Source organism: Manis pentadactyla, chromosome 4 (genome assembly GCF_030020395.1).
Source record: "Manis pentadactyla isolate mManPen7 chromosome 4, mManPen7.hap1, whole genome shotgun sequence".
In the NCBI taxonomy this organism is placed as follows: Eukaryota; Metazoa; Chordata; class Mammalia; order Pholidota; family Manidae; genus Manis; species Manis pentadactyla.
The window spans coordinates 23,601,456-23,614,655 of record NC_080022.1 but is presented as its reverse complement, the minus strand read 5'-3'; the positions used below and the strand labels follow the sequence as shown (position 1 = coordinate 23,614,655).

Here is a 13,200-nt window from a genome sequence, read left to right as displayed (position 1 = left end):
CTTTCCTCTGGCAGTTGTGATGAAAAGACCTCCAAGAAGCCCTCGGCTCTGCCGTCGTCTCAGAACCTGCACACCACTGCCCCCTTGTGGCTAATCTGGGAATTCTCTGTGCCCAGTCTCAGGTGTTAGGCCTACGCAGAACTGTGGGGAGGAGGCTGAGTGGGTCTCGAAGGATTGAAACCCGTGAAATCCTGGTCTGAGAATGTCTGAGTTCACTGGGCCCCCAGAGACCATCTGGTCTGACTTCCTCATTACATACGGAGAAACCAAATCTCAAAGAGGGTCCTGCACTAGACTTGGTGTAAAACAGTGCCGTTTGCAGCCCAGCTCTATTACTGTGTGTAATGCCCTGGGAAACTGGCCTCACCTGTCTGACCCACAGCTTCCATCTCTGTAAAATGTAGTCTGGGATCTGGCAGACTTCTCTTTTCTGGTAATGTCAGGCTAAATCGTTCATATCAATTCTCCCACTGAAGAAACTAAAAATACTGGTATGTTGGTATAACCAGAGGATGAGGAGTTACCAGGAGTTATGAAACTGAAGGGAAAACAGAAACTTAGATTAACCAAGCAGGAAAGTCACTTTTACTCTGAGGTCATTTCCTGATTCTGGTCCATTTGAACTGTTGTTTTGCTGCCTCTCCTGGGCAAGGAACACAGATAAAAGTCTAGAGCACAAGGTGAAGGACCATATAGAAAACCCTCCCCACAATAAGCTGGGATCCTAAAGAGCCATACACTCATAAGCCCACAAGTAAACCAGCCCCTGTATGGTCTTGCAGCCCTAGTTTTTATCTACTGGTTTTTAACTATGTCCTGGTCACTTCAAGCCTTGGGCTTTGATTGAGGTGACCACAGACTCATTGTGCCTCCAGGATCCTAGAAAAGCAATGGAAATCTTTGGAGGGAGCTACCTTCAGCCTAGTCTCCAAGTTAGTCACACAAATAAATTTTCAAGTATAAATGGCAAGCACCTGGTAAAACATAATCAAGCACACAAAGAAATAAGACCCCATGGAAAGAATCGGAAAACACAAGAGGCTACAAAAATACCCATAAAAAATTCATACAGTGGAATTATTTTGCATGGAATATGTAGTAAGTACATTTAAATAAACAAAAGACTCACTCAAAAATATTTTCATGGAACAGGAAAACCATAAAGACTGACAGTAACTGGCTCAACAACAACAACAAAAAACTGACAGTAGAGTTAAAAATGCCAACTTGAATTTCTATAAATGAGTAATAACAATAACCAACATTGAGAAGTCAATGGCAAGTTTAAAGCACATTGGACATGGCTGAAGAGTGGATTGGTGAACTGAATGAAAAGTCAGAAGAAACAATCCAGAATGAATAAGAAATCTTCTTAAACAAAAAGACTAAAAAACAATACACAAGAGAGGGTAAAAGGCATGGAGAGTAGGTACGAAACATCTAACATGTATTTAATTGGAACCCCAGAAAAAGTGAAGAGAGAATGAGGTGAAGGTGATATGTGAAGGGTTAATGGCTGAACATTTCCCAGAAATGATGAAATACATTAATCTACAAATTCAAAAAGCCTAACAGATCCCAAGCAGGATATAAACTTTTAAAAATTTACACCCAGAAAAGGCTATATACTGTGTGATTCCAAGCATATGACATTTTGCAAAGGCAAAAACCATAGAGACAGTAAAAAAAAATCATTGGTCACCAGGGGTTTGGAGGAGGGAGGGATATGAATAGACAGAACACAGGGAATGTTTATGCCAGTGAAATTATTTTGAAAGATACCATAATACATACATGTCATTATACATTTGTCAAAACACATAGAAAGAATAATACAAGAGTGAAACTCAGTGTAAACTATAGACTTTGGCTGATACTGATGTGTCCATATTGGTACCTTGATTGTAACAAATGCACTATACCCAAGGGGGATGTTGATGGTGGAGAGGCTGTGTGTGGTGAAGGAAGGGACATGTAGGAACTTTCCGAACTCTTCATTGAAGTTTGCTGCAAACCTAAAATTTCTCTAAAAAATGAGAAAAAAATTTAAATTACACCTGGATATAGTATGGTGAAACAGCAGAATAGCAAAGACAAAGCTGAAACCTTAAAAGCTGCTAGGAAAAAAAGATTATCTTCAAAGGACTAAAGTAGACTGAGCTGACTTCTCAAGAGCAACAGTGGAAGACTGAAGACAGGAGAAGGGTTATCTTCAATATGCTAGAAGAAAATAACAGAATTCTACACCCAGTGAAAAACCCTTTAAGAATGAAGGTGAAAGGAAGACACTTTCAGATAAACAAAAACTGAAAGGGCATGCCACCAGCAGACCTTAGGTAGAAAGAAAAGGAGCCCAGATGGAAGATAAAAAATGCTGTAAGGAATGAAGACCAATGAAATGGCAAATATGTTGGCAAATCTAAATGAACCATGACTATATAAGACAATAATAATGTCTTGTGGTATTTAAAACAGAAAACAATATAGAATTAAAATAAATGATAAAAATAATAAAGTAGGGTAAATGGCAATTAAATTAGTGTGAGGCACACATAATGTGGGGGTGGCAAGGGGAAGGCAGTATAGCACAGAGAAGACAAGTAGTGACTCTAAAGCATCTTACTATGCTGATGGACAGTGACTGTAATGGGCTATGTGGTGGGGACTTGATAATGGGGGGAGTCTAGTAACCATAATGTTGCTCATGTAATTGTACATTAATGATACCAAAAGAAAAAAGAAAAAAAAATTAGTGTGAGGCTTTTACACTATCTTGGAGTAAATGTGCAAATTAACTTGAACAAGTGAAGTGTGCAGATTATAATCTCTATAATAGCCAGTTAAACAAAAAGCAGAGAGGATAATTTCCAGATTAGTTAAGGGACGTGGAAGTGTCCTCTGGGTCAGGCCTACTAACTAAATACATGCGTGTGTGTATATGTGTGTGTATGTATCACACAAAGTGGACTTTAAGGCAAGAAGTACTGTGATGAATAGAGAGGACCACTATATAAAGATAAATGAATCAAGCCATCAGGATCATATGTCAATTTACATATACCTACAAATCAATAAGAAAAAGAAAACCAAGACAAACGATGTTTAAAATACTTGAATAGACAGTTCACAAGGCTGCAAACCAAATGACCAATTAACATGTGATAAAGGGCTCAATCTTCACTAATAATCAGAGAAATGGAAATTAAGACCAAAACTAGGTGCCACTACATACTCATTATATCAGGACAATTACAATTTGAACCATATCATGTATTTGAGATTACTTAACACACAAAGAGGCAGGAATACATGACTGGAAATCAAGAGAAAAAATTGACAATAGTGTCAGAACCACAATGATCCAAATATTGGAGTTGGCAAAGAAGAACTCCAAAATATCTCTGCTAATATGTTAAAGAACACAGGAGAAAAGATTAACAATGTGGATTAAAAATTTTTAAATAGAGATTGCCAATAAAGAAGCAGAATATATATTTTAAAATAACCAAATATTATAGAACTAAGAAATACAACACCTGAAATTAAGAACTTACTGGGTATGTTTAACAGAAGACGGTATAGCAGGACAAAAGGATTAGCAAACGTGAAGTCAGTTCAATAGAAAAATATCCAAGCTGAAACATGGCAGTGGGTGGGGGAAATGGCAGGAACAGAGAGTACAAGAGATATGTGGGACATAGAAAGTCTAACATATGTGCAATTGGAATCCCAGAAGGGAAGGAAAGAGAATTGGGTCAGAAGCAATATTTGAAGTGATAAGGCTTATAATTTTCCAAAACTGTTGAATGATATCAACACACAAACTCAAGAAGCTTAGTGAAACCAAGCAGGACAAAAACAAACACACACTTAGACATATCCTTGTCAACAGCTGAAAACTGAGGCAAAGAAAAAATCTTAAAGCTGCTAGATAAAAGAAGACACATTATCTTTAAAGTAACAACAATAGGACTTATGCCCACATTTCAACAGAAACTATGAATCCAGAAGACAATGTAACAATATCTCTAAAGTTCAGAAATGAAAAAAAAACAAAAAACACCCTGCTAATCTAGGATTCTATGCCAAGGGGAAAAATCCCTTAATACAGGGAAGGATTTCACTTTGGGAAGGTCCCACTGGGCAGTTAGAGGAGCCTGGAGACTGGAGGTTGACTCATGAGGTTAGAAGAGATGACGAAGAGCTGGCAGTTAGACCAGTGGCCTTGGGGATGGGATGGGACGCAGAGCCAAGAGATATGAAAAGTTCAAAGAGTGTTTCCAAATTCCCAACAAATGTTAACCTTTGGGGTTTGGGTATGAGATATTAGAATTTCAGGAAATTCTCAGGTATTCCTGAAATCATACATTATTCTGTGTTTTTCCTAATGCTTTATGTGTTTTGAAAAAAATTATTATTTATATAACAACAAACTGAACATTTTGGTAAGAGAGTTATAGTAAACATTTCAGGGGTTTTCTGTTTAAAAAAAATCATAATAATAAATGCATGGTTTATTATCAAAAGCCAGTATAACATGCCAGCTAACATAATAGGGTAGTGTTCAAGTAACATGTCAGAATTGCCAATTTAGGGATTTATGTTGCTTCCAAAACTTATTATTTCTTAGAACACTACTCATAGGATTTGAATAAAGTATACTCATGCTATGTATGCAAACTTACAAGTATTCATTGGATTTGCAAAGATGGCTTACTATTAGCAGCAGACAGGGCCACACACACATATAGCATGGTAACAACTATAAGCAAGACTGATAACATCGCAACCAATTCTCCTCTACATGCTCCTGTCCCAGGTTCCAGAAATGTCAACCTTGACCTTTAACTCCGTGTGCCAGTATTGCCTACTCTTACTTTCAACGTGTCAGTGGGTTCCTTCAAACCAGTAACAGCTCTGTATTGATTGATAAGCTTTTATTTTCACAGGGAAATAATCATAGGTTTTCCTACCACCAGAGGTTGATGTCTTGCAAGCCAAGGGAGATAGCTTCAAGGAGAGAGCGGTCAGCTGTGTGAGTAAGGTGGGGGCCCAGAGAACCTGAGTGGACGCGTGGAGAGCCTCGGGGCCTTTGAGGTGCTGTTCCCTCTTAATGACCCTCCCAGCCATCAGGTCTCTCCACCAATGTCATCTCTTAACCACCCTCTGCAGTTATTCTCTTAATTCCTTTACACACCTTCACAATCTATCATCACCTGGTTTATGTACTTGTTTAGTATCCATCCTCCCCCCGCCTCCCCTCCCACCCCATACACAGAATGGCAGCTCTACAAGAGCCATGATCTCTCCTGTTTTATTTCCTGCTGAATCCAGTGCCTGAAACAGAGTCTAGCACACAATAGATTTTCAATGAATAGTCATTGAATGAATAAACAGGGGTAAAGTAGGCAAGTGCAGATGGCTTTTTAAAGTCACCTCTCTTGACTTCCATTTCCTTATTTGTTAAAAGGGGAAGAGCACTCCTACCTAACCATTTTAAACAAGGCGCTGCTGGACCCATGAATCCTTAAGGACAAACCCCGAGCGGGTTCGGTTTGGGTGCAATGCTGATGGTAGCCAGTGGGTGGCAGCAAGTTGCTATGGTGGGAGGTGAGGAAACCTGAGGCACTCAACGCACAGAACCCCTTAAGTTTAACCCCCCAACAGCCAAGCTTGTTTATTTTCATTGTCCGGAATACAAGACTCTCTTAAACACAGCGCCCTGAACTGACATTTGAATTCAAACTCCAGCTCTGCCACTTACTAGCTAGATGACCCAGGGTCGTTGACGTCTGTAAAATGGGGTCGTTATGAGCTCACAGGATCATTGTGAGTCTCAGCAAATAAAGGCTGTGGGAGAACAGGATGCAGAGTCAGGAAAAGGCTTTGAGGACTGCAGGGCCGTAGGTGGAGCCTGGATCTGCAGAGACCCCCAAGAACATCTCATACCCTCGAACCATCTCCACCCCACCAGGTCTGCAGGGCACCAATGCAGCTGAGCATGTCTGAAGACAAAACACACCAGATGAGCAGCCTCACTCTAAACTGACCTCTCCAAACCTCAAGTGGGCGCCTGTGCCTGGCAATCCGACCCGTCCCACTGGTCCATTCATCCTCCCTCTCTCAATCTAACTTTCCCACCCGTGTCCCTCCCCTCAAAACACCAAGAGCACCGTCCTGCCAGAACCTTGTTTCTTATTTCACTGAGAAAAGAGAAACATTCGGAATAGAACTCCACATTCTCTGTGCACCAGCCTGTGGTACCCCTGCCTTCCCCATTCAGGTCCAAGCTCCCATCTAGGGTACAGACACTAACCCCTCCCTCCCCTCCAAGGAGTTTGCTCTTACAATTGTCCCCTCTCTCTTCTGCATCTAAATTATCTTCCCTTCTCTCAGTCATCCCGATGAGCCTACAAAACCATAACATCTTGCATCTTCATGTAAACCCTCCTTGCACCTACATGCCCTTCTCCCAGCCCCCCTCCCCCTTCCTGCTCCCTTCAGGTCAGCTCGCTGGGGGCTCATCTCCACCCCCTCTGCCCATCCTCTCTGGATGGCACTCCCACCACCCGCCTGTGCACTGAAGCTCTCTGGTTCAGATCGCTTTCCCCCTTCTGCTCTCAGCCCTCACCTCACTCACCTCTCCCGCGTAATAGACACAGCTGCGTGTTCCCTTTTGAAAGCTCTTGTCTCTTCGCTGATGTGACTTGTGTCCTCTCTCTCTAGACTCACTTCCTGGCCGGTCTGGCTGGTCCCAAGGATGTAAAGTCCACCCAGGGCTGATGATGCCCATGTCCCCATCTCCTGTCCTGACTCCTGCCCCAGAAACCAGAAGCTTGTGGCTGACTCTATTTGGAGGCTGAATAGGCCTCTCAGACCTGACTTGTTCAAAACTGCACTTGAGATTTCAACCCCTCCTAACTCACTTCCCTTCCGGAGTGTCCTCATTTGTGTGCCAGCAACTCCAGCCAAAACCTTGGAGCTGCCCTTGACCCCTCTCTTTGCCTCATACCCACATACAACCTGTCAGCAAATTATTTTGCCTCAACCTTTACAATCTGTCCTGAACCTGGCCTCGTCTCAACACCTACACCACAACCACCATCATTTCCCCAAACTGGCAGGAGCCGCCTCAAATTCTCTGCCTTCTCTCACTGCCTCCACTTGCTCACGCACTCCCAGGCCTTCCCTCCCGCTCAGAACCAAGTCAAAGATCAGCCCCTGGACTCTTCTCCTGCCTCAGCTCCTAATACCTCCCTTTGCCCATGCTGCTTACACACATGGGTCCCTTTGCCTATTTGGAACAGTCTCCATCCCCCGGCCTTTGGACTTGCTGTTTCCACTGCCTGGAACTCTCTGACTCAGAGAACGGCTCGGCTCCCTCCCTCACTTCTTTCAGCCTCTGCTCACATGCCACCTGCTCAGAGGGGCTTCCTCTGGTCTGCCTACCTAAGATAGCACCTCTTCTACCTTCACCATCCCCTTGCCCTTTTTTTTTTCTTTACAGCACTTATTGATCCCCCTTCATTTTAACATTTATTTATGCTTTTGTTTATGCTTTGTCTTTCCCCAACTGAAAGGTAAGTTCCATGAGCATGGGCTCCCTCTTTTCATATATGTCACCTATGCCTAGAACACTACCAGGCAAAGACTGGGCCCGCACATTTTTATTGAGTGAATGGATAGATGGATGGACAGATGGATGGATGGATCAATGGACTGATAGACTGTGGGTGGATAGATGAATGGATGGATATCGACAATCACAGGACAGCAAAACACAAAGCATAGGAACATCTCTTGCATATGAATGAAAGTTGATGTTTCCCCTAAAACCCACTCATTTTTGATCTTCCAGACACTTCTGAGGATGTAGGCATGGACATTTCTACTCCGAATTTTTAGGCTCTGGGAGGAGATGAATAAGTAACTGCTTATCTAAAAGCTGTCTGAGCCCTCTGGCTTCCTTGGGTGGCCAGCCCTTCTCAGATGTCTTGGGAAGAATGCTTTTCGGCCCAAGGATGATGCAAGATTCCTCTGGCTTTGGCTGAGCTAGAGAGGCGGCAGGAAGATTGGAGGGGCTCTCTCTGGTGGACAGGGGATTATTTCAGGGGCTGGGGATCAGGGAAGGTCTCGTCAGGAGAAGCTTAAAAAGGACAAGGACACAGGAGGTGGGTGGCTTTGGTCTCTGAGGCCCACTCCCCCTCTTTCATGGTAGGAATGGGGCTGTTCAGCCTGACATACCCCTATCATCACCTCTGTGAACCTCTTTCCCTATAGGAAACATTTTCCTTCTGATCTCAGAACTCCCCAGATAGTGTCTTTTAAAGTTTCAGCGTGCCTGGGGGACACACAGTTGCATCTGCCCTATTTTGGAGCTGGCCGTACCCACATCGTGTCCATCCAATTCCCAACTTGGGGGTTTCTCAAGGCTGAGGCCATATCTGAGGCACCCACATGCCTGGCCCGTTAGCTGTGTGGCCAGACACTATGTGGTCCCTGAGGAGGCCCAGGCCATGGGGCAGTAGGGCAGAAGGATCCCTGAGTGGGCCAGGGCCAGGATCAAGCCAGTCAGAGGCAGGGCCCTGGACATGAACTGACCTGGATCGAAGATTTGCATGATCTGACTGAGTTCTATCAGTAACCCAGGGAAGAGGATACTCATCTCATCCTCACTTCACAGACGGGGAAACTGAGGCTTTGGCCACACTGCCAGTGGGGGTGGAGCCTAGATTCACTCCGGGCTTGTCTGAGAGCTCTCCAAGGCCGGTGGTCTCTCCACTAGAGTGGGTGCCTGCAGTTCACAAGACCCTTTCGGAAACAACACAGGCATCACTCCCTGGACGGAAGGAACGAGGAAAGAATTTCAGAGTACCGGTCGCCGCAGGTTGCCTCTGGTTGCAGGACATAGGCTTCAGGCTCTCAGCCCCATCCCACCCAGCCCTCGGGGGTAAGGAGCATGAAGGGTGGGGTTGGCTGCCCAGAGGCAGTAGCCTAGACTTCAGGCCCACTTTGGGAGAAAAACAATATTGAACCTTAAAAATTGCCTATAAATTCAGAAGCACCCAAACCTGTGCTTCCCTCATGTTACCCTCCCTCATGCTGCCCCCACACTTCTGCACAGACGTGTGGAGGTGTCTGGAGCCCCTCCATTCTGGCCATGTCCCAGCCTAACGTGCTGCCTCCGGCAGGCTCCCGTGAAAAGGATGTGCCAGCGAAGGGGACATTCCCAAGCTCTGCTTCACATTAGAATCACCTGGGCCACTTCAAAAGACCCCGACGCTCAAGCCATGCTCCAGACTGAGTCAGGATTTCTCATAGGTTGGGGCATAGAGCCCCCTGCAACCCCATAGGGGATGAGCCCTTTGACTGAGCAGAGGAGACCCTAGGGCCGAGGCTGCGAGGGAGTCGGGCACTGGTAGGGAAAGGAGATCTGTGGAGGGGACCCAGGAGCAGCCGCCACTGTCAGAGAAGAGTGGGGGCTTGGCCCGGGGCCCTGGCATAGGGCTGCCTGGTTCTGCCCGCAGAGGTGTGTACACGGCACAGTTGTCCGAGCCAGCCAGGTAGGCTGCCTTGGACTTCCCTAGGGAGAGGCTGTAACCGGTCAACCCCAAAGGCAGGGACCAGTGTTGGAACTCAGTCAGACACTTTGGGCTCTGCTGGGGCCAGTGGAAAGAGTAGGAAATTTCCCGGGCCTGGGACTCCAGAGTTCAGCCCCAAACTGCCCTTGCCAAGCTCAGATCCTCTGAGAGCCCCTCAGTGCCCGGTGCATTCTTTCTCTCCCGAGACCCCTCAGCCCGGGTCCCATGTGTAGCAAATGGAGGCTGACAGGAAGCCATTCCAGGTGGAGCTCATGAGTGGCTGTGGGTGCCCGTGGAGGGGAAGACAAGCCAGTCACCCACATCCGGCTCAGGCAGCTGCACCTCCTCCAAGAAGAGCTTGTCAAAGGCATCATACATGGGTCTGCAGAGGGCGCAGGGGAGGAGCGGCACCTCCAAGAGAACTGCTGCAGGGAGCAAAGGGTGGGGACTCAGAGAATGAAGAGCCTGTCTGGTCCCCCAGCCCACTCCCCAGGGGCAGGTGGGAAGGCACCCACAAGGACAGTGTCAGTCACCCAGAGTGACCGATTATTGAATGGTCTCTATGGGCCAGACACTGTTCTCCACCCTGCCTCATGGATCTTACCATCTAGGGACCCATTCCAGCCCTGCCAATTCACAAATGCAGGTACAGATGGGATCTCAGTTTTCTCATCTATAAAATGGAAAGATTTTTTCAATAAGCACCCAAAATACTGGGCCTCAAACTTAGCTGCCCTTTGGAATCACCTGGGGAGTTTTAACAAAGGACTGATGCCAGGGTCCCAAACCATGAAAAATACAGACTTCAGTGGTCTGGGGCCTGGCCTGGCATTGCGGTCTTTTAAAGCTTCCTGGGTGATTCTAATGTGAAGCAAAGTTTGAGAATCTCTACCTCCTAAGTCCCCAGCATCTCTGACATTTCAAGGATTCTGGGACATTAGAAATAACTACATATAAATCTGCCTATTATGTCATTTCTCATCAATTTGCTTACCTTTTTTGTGTCATTGGGTTTTTGGTGGGACCCTTGCAAAGCGTATGTAGGTGTATCATTTTAAAAATCTGATCTGAGATAGTCAAGTAAATTTAATCCATTGTGATTATGACAAACATGTATTTATTTCTAATGTGTTATTTTTTGTTTCTTATGTTAACTTTATTAAGATATATTTCCATACAATAAGATGTATTATTTTGCATTTTATGTTTTCTACCCTTTTTTTTCCTCTTCTTTGTTTACATTTAATGTAATAAACAGAACTTAAAATGAGTTACTACAGGTAAATTATTTGGAACAGAGGCTGGACAAAGTAGTTGCTCAAAAAACACTAACTGCTATTATAACAGTTACTGTTATTTAAGGATGCCTCTTCTATATCAATCTCTTGAGTGAAGTGGAAGGACAGAGGAAAATGAATAAAATAGACTACTTTCCCTCAAGCATCCTGTTTAACAAGGAGAGAGGTAAGGTATTAGGAATGAAAAAAATTAATGATACTCAGAGAACGTAAACGACTTGTCATGGTCTGCAACTGGTAAGCGACAGAACTGGTATTTGTACCCTGAACTGCCACATTCCTAAGACTGAGTCCTTAAAAAATAGTCTTTACTATTAAAATCACCTTACTCTTCCTTATTGCATTGTAATGATGTCATGAGAAAATGCATACACACAGTAAGTGTTCCACTTGGTGGAGGTACAAGAAAGCCAATCCCTGAAGGCTGTAGGGCCTGTGAGGCCCAAGAAAGAGGCTGACAAGGCCAGCTTGTACACCGCAGAGGTTCCCTGAGGGGAGCTTCCCACAGCAGCTTGTCCTGGGCGGCTGCAGGGCGCTTAGATCTCCGCACTGCTCTGTGGTTAGAGAGGCTCATGTACAGAGGCCAGGAGAAAGGGTCTACATGCAGGGTGGCCATCGTGTGCTGAGTCAAAGCAGGAGCTGACCCTTAACCTTCTCTGTGGAAGTTCCCTGCTTGCAGTACACACAGGATGTGGGAAGGGGTAAGGAGAGTCAGCAGTCATCGTGGTGGATTTGACAAGACAGCAGTACCCTTGCTAGCAGCCAGTAGGAGGGCAGTGATTTATAGGTAAGCATGGCTGACTGTGGTGGTGGTGATGGTGATGATGAGAGCAGGGACTGTAATGGTGATGGCAGAGGTGGGGTGCTTATGATGATGGTGGTGGTGGCGGTGGTGGTGACAGTGATGCTGCTTAGGTTGACCAACCATCCCCCAGTTTTCCCAGGACTTTCCTGGTCTTAGTGCTGAAAATCCTGGATTCCAAGAACTCCCTCAGTCCCAGGCAAATCAGTAGAGCTGGTCGCCTTAGTGGTGGTGATGGTGGTGATGGAAAGTCCAGGAAGGCTTTTAGAAGCCCATTTTGAGAATCAAGTGAAAGTTATGTCCTCCTCTCACCAAAAAATTTTGCAGACTAAGAATATTTTATCTCCTCCCGTCATTGCATTTCTCAGATCAGGAAGTGGAGGCTTTTGACTCAGAGGTTTGCTCCCAGCATGGAAAGGCCCTCTGCTAATGCCGAAGTGTGCAAGGGAGTGTCTGCGTCTGCTCTCTGACAGCTCAAAGCTGTCCCTGGTTTTATATTCTAAAAGAAAGAAAGGACCTTCCTGCTCCCTCATGACCTGCTTGTGAGTTCCACATGGTAAATGATGTGACAAGTCCCTGAGGAAGCAGGGAAGGACACACAGGTGGACTGGACCTGACATGAAGACAGTTTTCTGGACACCAGTCCGCTCTCCCATCCGACATGGCCTGCTGGGGTTAGTGGAAGTTCAGGTGGATGAGGCCAAAGTCCTGAACTCCTGGAAGCCCAGAGATTCCAGAGAAGACTGGGAGGAAGGAAGGAAGAGAGAGAGAGACAGAGAGACAGAGAGACAGAGAGAGTGGTGGGGAGGAAGGAAGGAAGAAGAGAAGGGAAGGGAAGGGAAGGGAAGGGAGGGGAGGGAAGGGAGGGGAAGGAGAAAAGTGGAGGGAAAGAAAGCAAGCAAATACACACACTGTTAGCTCTCCTGGCTGGCAGCCTTAGTGAGGGGGAGCTAGTAATTGATAAAACACTGGTGCAGTTTCATGATTCTAAATATTTTTGAGCCCTCTGTTGCCTTATGTATAAAAGTTAAGGTTATATAATGTCTACTTAGCAGAGTTATGTGAGGGTTTAATGAGATTGAAGTTATATGTAAAGAGCTTATCACAGTGCCTGACATTTATAAGCTACTCAGTAACATATACAATATAGGGTGTTTGTTAGATACAATCTTTAGATCTAGTCATGAAGTCCTGAATTTAAAAATTAAGAAGAAAAAAAATGAAGCCAATGTTAGAGAAGAAAGACCAGAGAAATGACAAGAAATCAGGCTCTTGGTGACATTGTTGAGGAGCCTGATCAAGCCTCACCTGCTGCCAGGCCTACCTCTGACCTTCTTAGTTACATGAACCAATAGATTCTCTTTATTTGTTAAACCATATGAATTGGGCTTTTTGTTGGCTGTAACTAAAAGTATCCTAAATGATATACAGGCCATAAGCAGAAATATGTTTAATCAATTCATACAACAAACCTTTAACCAGCACCTGCAAGGTACCTAGTGACTGGACAAAACACAGA

General features: G+C 45.1%; 1 long non-coding RNA gene across 1 annotated transcript; it reads right to left on the bottom strand.

Annotated features, from left to right (window-relative positions):
• Nucleotides 1-414: 414 nt before the first annotated feature.
• LOC118912345 (uncharacterized) lies at nt 415-6,903 on the bottom strand. The gene is made up of 3 exons (XR_008996953.1): nt 6,641-6,903; nt 5,765-5,850; nt 415-538 (listed from the first exon to the last, which is right to left on the bottom strand). It is a non-coding gene; the product is annotated as an uncharacterized LOC118912345 (long non-coding RNA).
• Between the last annotated feature and the right edge of the window lie 6,297 nt (nt 6,904-13,200).